Genomic DNA, 11,795 nt, shown 5'->3' with positions numbered 1-11,795 from the left:
ATTGGACAATAGCCTTTCCACTATTATATTTGTTAAATACATGTATATATTTACACATGTGTATTTACAAAGGACATGTAGTCTTTTTATAAGACTTAATTTATTATTTAAAGTACCCGTCCTTTATTAACCATTGGTTATTAACCGTTAGGGGATTTATTATCCATTGGTCAATAGGTTAGTCTTACTATCTAGTACTAAGCCTATTAAACTAATATTTTGTTAAGATTCCCGAAAGTACAAAGTACATTATTATATTAATTAAAGTACTAGTACCTTTTGTATTAGTTTAATGGGTGAATCTTGACCTTTAAAGACTAATTTGATCTTTTATACAAAAGTACCTATATTTTATTTGTATTCTTGTATTGTAGTACATACATATATATATATATATATATATATATATATATATGCTAGTACTTGAGAGAGAGAGAGGCAGAGAGAGGAGAGGAGAGAGAGGCCGAGAGAGAGAGAGGAGAGAGGCCGGGAGAGAGAGGGAGAGAGAGAGAGGGAAGGAAGGAGGAAGAAGAAGAAGGATGGGACTTGTATCTTGTTGTTCTTTCACCATTTCAACTTATGGGTTGAATATCTTCCAAATCTATCACCTTTTGTCCTTAAATTGTTATTCAAACACCAAATCTTGTACCATTGTCTCCTTTCTTCCAACAAATCTTCCAAAAATCCCATCCAAGGTACTAAACTAGCCATGCAAGCCTAAAACTAGGTGTTTAGTGTGCAAGCAAGCCTTAACTTCACCCATCAACCTATCAATCCACCTTGACATGTGAAAGAAAAGTGAGACTTAAAGAGAGAGAGAGGGGGCCGGCCAAGAGAGAGAGGGAGGGAGAGTTTGCCTATAAATAGAAGCCATTCCAAGCTTCAAACTCACACCTTCAAGCTTTGCTCTTCCTTCTCTCTAGAAATTTTAAGTGTTCTTGCTTCCAAAGTTCTAGTTTTCTTGAGTTTTCTTGAGTTCTTGAGCAATATCACCAAACCACCTTTTAAAACCGCCCATAGATCTTTAAAGTAGTCCACATTAGTTAGTAAAGTTGTTTCTAGGAAAAGAAAGTACATCTCTTTTCCTTTCGAAGCAAACCGACGCCGTTACGCCGCCGAATTCCAAAATCGACAACCAAATCTTCGTAGCCGACCACCGCCAAGAAGAACGGTAGTTATCCTTATCTACTATCCCAAATATAAGTAGTTTTGTACCCTAACACTAATTATAAGTTCATTAGGAAGTAACTTGATCATTTTATTTAGAGTAGATAAGGTTATCTTTTGTTGAAAACGTATGAAATGCATGATATTCGTTATTGGTAATTCAAGCATGTTATGTAGCCTTGTTTGATTCATTTTGCATTTCGATAAATGCTTGTTATGTGGAAAGTCCTACACCACGGAGTCTATGCATGGTAACGTGACACGAGGACCAAGAAAGTAGAGACATGGCACCTAGGGTGTGTTAACGAAGATGAAAATGTGTGTATCCGAGGGAGGAAATATTTTGAAACTACATAATGACAGGTTTTGGGTGGCATTATGTGAGTTGTGTGTGTGTGTGTATGCCAATGGGAACCCGGCGTGGCGGAACCATTGTGAGGATACTCGGGAGACCGGCGCGGCGGAACCGAGGTTGGGTGAGTTAAAAAGGAGTTTTGGTAAAAAGGAAAGTGGAATAAAAACACGGTCTACGATGAGTCTAAATAATGAACAAAACGTTAGTTGAGTAAGGAATGCGGATTAGAATACCTGTTGGGATTTTATGCATGATCTAAGTGGAATTGTTGTTATTATCTTTCGTTCATAAGTTAAGGGTTAGGGGGTTTGGATTACTCTATTGAGTGTTGTAGCTCACGGTGTTGCCTTTTTGGTGACCCTGGCATATTATATCGGTGGCGACGCGGGTAGAATATGTCAGATCTCATAGATGAGCAGGGCGAGCTTTATACCTTGGAGGCCTTCGGAGCCGAGGAGCTAGCTGTGATGGAAGAACAAGCGGAGCTGTAGTTAGGAACCTTAGTTCCCTTCCGTTTGTAATAAAAGTATTTCTTTTTAAGCTTTGTTGTAATAAAGAGCCCGACTCAGTTTATTTTTCTATAAAATGTTTTATTTAACGTACCCAATTTCCGGGGCGTTACAACTTGGTATCAGAGCTTTAGGTTCAAAACCTCGGCCATGGGTAGAATGGGTAGAACCACGAGATAGTTTGACCATTGCACCGACGTGAATTGAGTTTAAGTTTACCGTCCCAAATTGGGTGGAATTCTGTCAAAACAATCTTCGGATTGAAGCAAGGCACGGAAATTGGTAGTACGGCCGAGTTGGGAATTCCTGAACAATTGGATGATGACTTAAATCAAGAATCGAACGTGGAACATAGAACTCTGAAAAGTTTTCACTAAGTTTTTTTTTTTACTAAAACGTTCTTTCCAAACTTGACTAATAGAAATTTTTCCTTGTAGATGAATCACTTGAGCTCCTACCAAGTCAACCTGCTAGCCGAAGCACACCATCTCGTAAGTACCTTAAGGTCAATGACGAACCAACTAATAGGAGATCCTTACTTTCCATATGCCTTCCCCTACACCAATGACTACTATCAAGAACATGACACTATCATACTTCCCGAGGTAGAGGATGATGCCGAAGCAGCACCCGTCCTAGTCCAAATTGCACCTCCCAACGATGTGGAATTCTTAATTGAGGGAAATGGAGAGGACGATGCGGGAGCAGCCCTTGCCTAAATTCCAATGATCCCACCCATCAACTTTATTGCGGGAGAACCCGAAGAGGATCTCGAGGAAGATCCGGAAGAGGAAGAACCTGTAACGCCTCGAATTTTGGGTACGTTAAGAAAACAATTTATTGATAAAATCTGTAACGCCCTGAATTTTGGATACGTTAAAAGGACATTTTATTCATAAAATCAAATGGAGTCTGGCTCATTATTACAACAAAACTCTCTCAAGAGTTCAATATTTACATAAACGGAGGGGGATTCTAGGGTTCCTAACTACAGCTCCTCAGCTCCTCTATTCTTGCCAGCTCCTCAGCTCCAAAGCCTCCACGGTGATCTGTTAACCCTGATTATCTACAAAATCTGACACATTATACCAGCGTCGCCACCGATATAATATGTCAGGGTCACCAAAAGGCAACACCGTGAGCTACAAAGCTCAGCAGAGTAATCCCATACCCGCTAACCCATAACTTAAAACAACAGGAAATAATAACACATCGATTTCCACATGATACATATATACGCAGCTTAACAATGACACATCCACATTCGTTAATCAACTATCGTTGGTGTCCAAGATTTCAGAGTTTCTCCTACGCGACTCATCGTAGACCGTGTCAACATTTTCACTTACAAAACAATCTTTCAAAAATCATTTGTTTAACTCACACAATATTGCATTGGCTCCGTACCGCGGATAACCAAGCTACACACCCAACCTCACAATGGTTCCGTTTTTCCCGGATCCCATTGGAACACACACAAAACATACTCCACACAATGGGCTACCACGTCCGGCCACATTGCGGTTTCCAAAACATTTCCTTCCAAACCAAAATTTGTTTTTAACACACCCAACCTCGGTTCCGCCGCGCCGGTCTCCCGAGTATCCTCACAATGGTTCCGCCGCGCCAGGTTCCCATTGGCACACAATTGCATTGGCTCCTCTCCGCGGATAACCAAGCCATACCTCACCATGGTTCCGCCGGTCCGGGTTCCCATGGGAACGCACACAACCTCACAATGGTTCCGCTATTCCGGATCTCCATTGGAACACACACAACCTCACAATGGTTCCGCTATTCCGGATCTCCATTGGAACACACACAACCTCACAATGGTTCCGCTTTTTCCGGATTCCCATTGGAACACACACAACCTCACAATGGTTCCGCTATTCCGGATCTCCATTGGAACACACACAAACTCACAATGGTTCCGCTTTTCTCGGATTCCCATTGGAACACACACAACCTCATAATGGTTCCGCTTTTCCCGGATTCCCATTGGAACACACACAACCTCACAATGGTTCCGCTTTTCTCGGATTCCCATTGGAACACACACACACCTCACACAATGGGCAAGTCCGGCCACATTGCGGATTCCAAAACTTTTCACTCTTTTCAAATATTTCTTTTATACACGCACACACACAACTCACATAGTGCCACTCAAAACCGGTCATTATGTTGTTTCAAAATATTTTATCCTCGAAAAACATTTCCTTCCATTAACCACACCCTAGGTGTCATGTTTCTACTTTCTCGGTTTTCGTGTCTCGTTTACATGTAAAGACTCCGCGGTAGGACAAACGTAAGCAAGAATCATCCTAACAAGATCATCCAATTCTATATTACTCATCACGCTCAATTACTACTTATAGCATAACGCCACATGTACGGACGCCCTTGGAGTGTATCACTTATGCTTTATTCAAAGCACAACGCCACATGTACGGACGTCTTTGGAGTGAAATCACTTATGCTTTATCACATACCACAAGTAATACAAGCAACTCATATACGCATATTCATAACTATCTTAAAGATCAAAATACGAATACTTCTACTCAAACGATAAGTACGTAAGGATGAACTACATATAATTAGGAGTAGTAGATAGGGATAATCTACCGTTCTTCTTGGCGGTAGGTCGGCTACGAAAGTTTAGTCGGCTACGGAAAGTACGTCGGTGGTCGGGCGGAGTAACTTCCTACGGTGGTCTCCGGTAGCTTCGAAAGAGAAAGGTTTCTCTCGAAACTTCTACTTGACTATTACTACTACTACTTTCGGATCGAGAGGGTGGTCGAGTGGCGGTCTAGTGGAGGCTTAGGTTGAGTTTCTTGAAGAACTCAAGAACAACTCAAGAACAACGAAAGAACTAACAAGAACAAAGAAAGAACAAGATTTTTCTAGAGAGAGAAGTTGCTAGGTGAAGGTGTGAGTTGAATGGCAACATCGGGTGCTATTTATAGGCAAAATTCTTGGCTCTCTCCCCTCTCACAAGGCCGGCCCTCTCTCTCTCTCTAAATCCTCCATGGATTTGCTCCATAACTCAATCTTTCACTTGTCAAACTTTGATTGAAAGCTTGATGGGCTAGGATATTAGGCTTGCATGGCTAGGATTTGTACCAAGGATGGGATTATGGAAGATTTGTTACAAGGAAAGGAGACAATGGTACAAGATTTGGGTACTAAACAAATCATAAGTACAATGGAGAGTTATGTTTGGTTAGGAGAAAGATTCTCCAAGGATGAACAAAGATCAAGGAAAGATCAAGCATGGTACAACCAACCTTCCTTTCTCCTTCCTCCTCCTCCTCTCTCTCTCTCTCTCTCTCTCTCTCTCTCGGGTCTCTCTCTCTCTCTCTCTCTCTCTCTCTCTCAAGTACATACACACACACACACATATATATATATACAAATGCAAGAAAGAATAAGAAAGGTACAAAGTACAAGATTTCCAAAATCAAATACCTATTAAAGAAATCCAATTAGGCACATGCCCCTTTAAATAAATAAACTAGGGTACTTTGTAATCTAGGTAGATCACACCTCCCATTAAACAAATCCAATTGGGTACAAAACCCCAATAAAATAAAAAGGGTACTTAAGAAAATCTTAGGCTTTAAAGGCTACTAAGTACCTTTATAATAAAATAAAAATACTTCATCACATGGGTTTTAAGAAAAAGACTAGTTTAATAGATTCATGTACTTGGTTGAAAGAATAAGGCTATTACCCAATGGATAATAAAATCCCTAACGGTTAATAACCAAACGATAATAAGGTAAGAGTACTTTAAATATTAAACTAAGTCTTTGAAAAAGACTACATGTCCTTTTTATTATTACACATGCTTATATATAAATGTACTTACCAAATCAAATAAAGGAAAGGCTTTTGTCCAATGGGTAAAGATTACCCTAACGGTTATTGTCCAATGGTCCAAGTTTACTTGGGTACTTTTATTAGAAAAAATAATCAAAAGTACTTTTCAAAATAATTATAAAAATCTATTCAAGTACTTTGCTCAAAACCCCTTTAATATAAAGAATTGGGTTTCTATTATCCAATGGATAATAGTTCCCCTAACTTTTATTATCCAATGGACAAAGAATAAAACCAAATTAATAAAAATAAATAAATAAGTAATTTCTAGGGTTGAAAAAGGTTGACTAGTCAAATCAACTTTATTGAAAGGTTCCCTAGTCACATCGGTACTTTATTTGGTCAAAAGACTTTATTACCCAATGGTTACTAACTTCCCTAGCGGTTATTACCCAATGGATAATAATTTCTCTTGCGGTTAATAACCATTGGACAAAAGAGTACAAGTACCATTTATTTTTTTAAAATAAGATTTTGAAAGACTACATGTACTTTTAAAATAAAAAGTTTATTATCCAATGGACAAAAATTACCCTTGTGGTTATTAACCAATGGATAATGGAGGGGTGGGGAATCCCCAATAAACAATGCATATAAGTACTAGCACAAGTTTTTATAAACCATAAAAATATTATATCTTGTACTTACCAAAAATATTTTAATAAGAGGCCTATTGTCCAATGGACAAAGATTACCCTAACCATTATGGACCAATGGGCAAAGGCAAAAGGTTCAAAAGGTCCAAAAGGTTCATCTAGTAACTAGGTAAGTCGGTTGCTTGGTTCCTCCAAGTAGTTGGTTGGAAATTAACTAAATTGGTCACGTAGGTTTTTCTCGTCAAGAGTTTAACCAAGGACCAAAATTTAACTACGACGAATATTAACAAGAAATCATATAACACTCAAGAGAAAATAAGTAATTTAAATAAAATTCAAATATTTAACGAAATTTTTATTGACCAAAATTCAGGGTCGTTACAGAACCTATGGAAGAACCTGAAGAGGACCTCGAAGAGTTCAACGACCCACCAATAAACGAAGCATATTGGCAGCACTTTATGCAAGGACCAGATCTCAATGCACCGTTCGACGACGAGGATTGAGAATCTGACGAGGAGGAAGTAGCATTTGTAACGATCCTGATTTTTGGTAAATAAAAATTTCGTTAAATATTTAAATTTTATTTTAATTACTTGGATTTGCTACTAAAAATTTCTTTTAATTTTAATAATCCGTCATAATTAGATTTGAGATTTATAAAATTATATCTTTTCATACCGGACAATCTAGTCATTTTCTAAAGACAAGTATGCTTGTAGAAGCACTTGTACTTTTTCCTAGTGAGTTATATAAAATCTTTAAATCATATTTCTTGGCTGGAAATCCTACTTGGCAAGTAAGGCTAGTTTCTAACTGATTAGTTGGAGAAACCGAACTACCAATCCACCTAGTTACAATTTCCTAACCCTAGATGGACCTTTTTGACCGTCTTGGAGCCTTTTGAACCCCCCGAACCCTGATTGAACCCTTAGACTTTTAGGGGTAATCATTATACCCCATGACCAGTCATTTCAAACCCTAATTATTACTAATATTCCTTTACCCCTTGGTCCATAATTGTTAGGGGAATTTTTGTCCTTTGGTTAATAGACCTTTGACTTGCCAATAAGCATGACAAGACAAGTCATACTAAGGGAGTCATCATTTTGCTTCCAAAGAAAACAAGACTAGCTTTGCCATGCATGCACACCTATGTTCTAGCTTTAAACCTAATAATTCTAGACTTACTTTCCTAGACATACACTTATATATATATATATATATATATATATATATATATATATATATATATATATATGTACCTAAGAGAGAGAGAGAGAGAGAGAGAGAGAGAGAGAGAGAGAGGGCCGGATGGAAAAAGAGAGAGAGAGAGAGAGAGAGGCCGAGAGTGAGGGAGTGGGGTGGAGTGTGTGCATGAGTTTTGATTACTTACACAAGCAACCTTTATAGCCTTAAGCCTATTTTTGACCATGCCAATCCATTTCTAGTCTTTCAAAGTACAAAGTTAGCCAATGATTTTATTTTTTCTTGCAAGCAACCTCCCCATAGACTTGACAAGTCAAAAACCCTTCATGATGGCCTAAGATTTGGCCTACAAATGGAAGTGACAAGTCATGGAAGGCGTGACATGATTGAAAGGCATGAAATGACAACTCAATGGAGCAAAATCCATGGGAGAGAGAGAGAGAGATATGGCCGGCCATATGGAGGGAGAGAGAGCCAAGACTTTTGCCTATAAATAGCAAGCTCACTTCAAGTTTCAACTCACACCTTCACTCCTTTACTCTCACTTCTCTCTAGAAACCATTTCCATTTCCAGACAGCCTACTGCCCTTCACAAATCTCCATTTTTCTCCTGCTTAAATTAGTTTTTAGAACCAACTCCCTTCGAGAAAGTTGTAGAGCACTTCGAAACCTTCAAGTTAGACCCAAGAACCACCCCAATCGGTGAAGAAATGACAAAGATATTGGCATCCGAAGTTCAGTAAAAATCTCGAATTTCCATTTCCAGACAGCATACTGTCTCCTCCTTTATCACCATTTTTCTCCTACCTAAAGTAGTTTCTAGGATCAACTTCCTTCACGAAAGTTGTAGAGCACTTCGAGAGCTTCAATTTCGACCCAAGAACGATCATATTCGGCCAAATATTGACCAAGTTACTGCCATCCAAAGTTTGGTCCAGATTTGCGAGTTTCACCGCCCGTAGAAAACTTTCAACTAGCTTATTCGGCACCGACTAGTTTCGGATCAAGGTAGAACCCCTTGTCCCCTAAACTCTACGTATAGAATCGTACGTTAGAAAGTAGAATGTTCTTGATTCAAAGTATCAATATCCTTATCGTTTTCCTTAAGTAGATAAGGTTATCTATTGTTTAGTTTCAAGTAGATAAGGTTATCTATCGTTTAAAATGCATGATTGTCAATAAGTTTATCTCGCTAATGGAAGTACGAGCATGTTAGATAAATGACTTTTCCTTAAATAAACATATGTTGTTTAGAACTTCCCTCAAAGAAAACAAGAACGATTTTCGAAAGATAGAATTTGACACTTGAATAGAAGTATTCGTATTTTGATCTTTAGGATGGTTATAAGCATGATTATAGAATTGGATGATCTTGTTGGAATGATTCATGCTTATTTTTGTCCTACCGCGGAGTCTTTGCATGTAACGAGACACGAGAATCGAGAAAGTAGAAACATGGCACCTAGGGTGTGATTAATGAAAGGAAATGTTTTCCGAGGAAGGAAATATTTTGAAACTACATAATGACCGGTTTTGGTTGACATTATGTGAGTTGTGTGCGTGTGTAAAGAAAGATTTGTGAAAAACCCAATGAGAACCCGGAGCGGCGGAATCATTGTGGAGATACTCGGGAACCCGGAGCGGCGGAACCGAGGGATGAATTTTCGAAAACCCAAATGGGAACCCGGAGCGGCAGAACCATTGTGGGATACTCGGGAACCCGGAGCAGCGGAACCGAGGGTTTTGAATTGTGTGCGTTCCCATGGGAACCCGGAGCAGCGGAACCATGGTGAGGTATGGCTTGGTTATCCGCGATACGGAGCCAATGCAATCGTGTGCCAATGGGAACCCGGTGCGGCGGAACCATTGTGAGGATACTCGGGAACCCGGAATGGCGGAACCGAGGTTGGGTGTGTTAAACAAATGATTTTCGAAAGATGGATTGGTATGTGAAAATGTTGACACGGTCTACGATGAGTCGCGTAGGAAAAACTCAGAAAATCTTGGACACCAACGATAGTTACATAGCGATTGCGGATGTGTTATTGATATTGTCTTTTGTAGCTGTGTATAAACGTATCATGTGGAAATCGATGTTTTATTATAACCTGTTGTTTGTAAGTTATGGATTAGTGGGTATGGGATTGTTCTATTGAGCGTTGTAGCTCACGGTGTTACCTTTTGGTGACCCTGACATATTATATCGGTGGCGACGCTGGTATAATGTGTCAGACCTTGTAGATTATCAAGATGAACAGTACACCTTGGAGGCTTTTGGAGCTGAGGAGCTGGCTAGGATGGAGGAGCAGGTGGAGCTGTAGATAGGAACCCTAGTCTACCCTCCTTTTGTTGAATAAGATTACTCTTTTGAGAATATTCTGTAATATTGAGCCAGACTCCATTTAGTTTTTCAATGAAATTGCTTATTTAACGTTCTCAAAATTCGGGGTGTTACAGCATTCCTAAGAGTGGAGCCCGAGGTCATGGATATAAACACTAACTCCGGAAATGTGCCACCACCACCTTTCGAGACCGACATAGGCGCTTATCGGATGGAATTTCCTAGTATTTTCTAGAATAGTTAGGAAGGCTTAAGTAGTAGTTGGACCCTTTTGAGGTAATCAATTCTAGTAAGAAGTTATGGCTAGTAAGCCTTCTATGTTGTACTTGTTTATTAAGTAATGAAAGACTTGTGTTTTCTATTAGACTTGACACTACGCCAAATTTTGGCTTTACCGGCGATAGTATTACCGGCATTAATTTAATGCCGTTAAAAGACACGTTTAGCGGCATTAATAAGACCGCCGGTAATAATTACCCTAAAACGGCGGTAATCCAAAGACTGCCGCTTTTAGTGACTTTTACCGACGGTTTTTTAATTACCGCCGGAAAAAGTAGAATGTACGGTTATTTTTATTACCGGCGGTTTATTACCGCCGTTTATAATAAAACCGACCCGTATAATATAAATAATATTATTTATCCTAGTTGAACCATAATGCGGGTTAGCCGAGTTGGTCACACGCGCGTTCAAAGATCCGGAGGTTCCGGGTTCGAGTCACAGGAAAAGCAAATAAATTTAACCACCGATTTTATTGCCGGCGGTATTATTACCGGCGGTTCTTTACCGCCATTTTTAGTATTACCGGCGGTTTTCTAATGCCGCTTTTGTTTTTCCGACAATTGTTTTCCCGGCGGTTTATTTTCGGCGGTTTTTGAACTATTACCGGCGGTTTTGAGTATTACCGGCAGTTTTGGGACTATTAACGGCAGTTTTCTCATGCCGCTAATGCTAAAATTTGGCGTAGTGTGATCACCGTTTATGTATGTGCGTGCGATTTCGTCCTGCCATCTTAAGTCTAATATATAACTTTCCTTATTGTAGATATGGATTGCCGTATCACCGTAGCAGACCTGCTGTACTACAAGACCTTGCTAGCACCCGAGAGCCCCATTTCCATCCCACACTTGGGAGTCTGCGACCCCGAGACCGACGAGCAGTTATATGAGATAGTCGTGATGACACCCTTCACTAGTGAGGAACAGTACTTGACGCTTGACCCTCAGGAACCACTGTTTAGAGAGCTAGCCGAGAAGATTCGCCGAAAGGGAGAGCGTTGGCTCGAGATCAGAGAGAAGGAGTGGATGGAACAGCTGAGAGGGTTATTCGGACTCATTCCACCTCGTCAGTAGAGTAGTAGTGTTAGAATAAGATTCCAAAAGCTTAAGTTGCCTTTGAAGCACTAAGGCTAGAAGGACCATGTAGTAGGATCAACTTGTATTAGGAATCTTGTTTTCAGCCTACTTGTTTTATAGTAGAACTCTATGCTTATGATTGTAATTTCTTGCTTATCTATGAAAAGCTTGCTTTTAATTAAAAATACTGCTGCATGTTATTCGATAAATTTCGTTTACAGAAAGGAAAAGTTTTAAGTAGACTAAACCGCCCCCTTACAATTGTTACTCGTAGATGGTGAACCGACGCAGTGGACTAGGATATGAGAATGGTGAATCCTCTAACACTAACACCGATCTAGCTCAAGTCATGCAAGCACTTGTAACTGCCTTGAA

This window comes from Rhododendron vialii, chromosome 6a (assembly GCF_030253575.1).
Source record: "Rhododendron vialii isolate Sample 1 chromosome 6a, ASM3025357v1".
Lineage (NCBI taxonomy): Eukaryota > Viridiplantae > Streptophyta > Magnoliopsida > Ericales > Ericaceae > Rhododendron > Rhododendron vialii.
The sequence above is the reverse complement of the archived record's forward strand: the minus strand, read 5'-3'. Positions refer to the sequence as shown.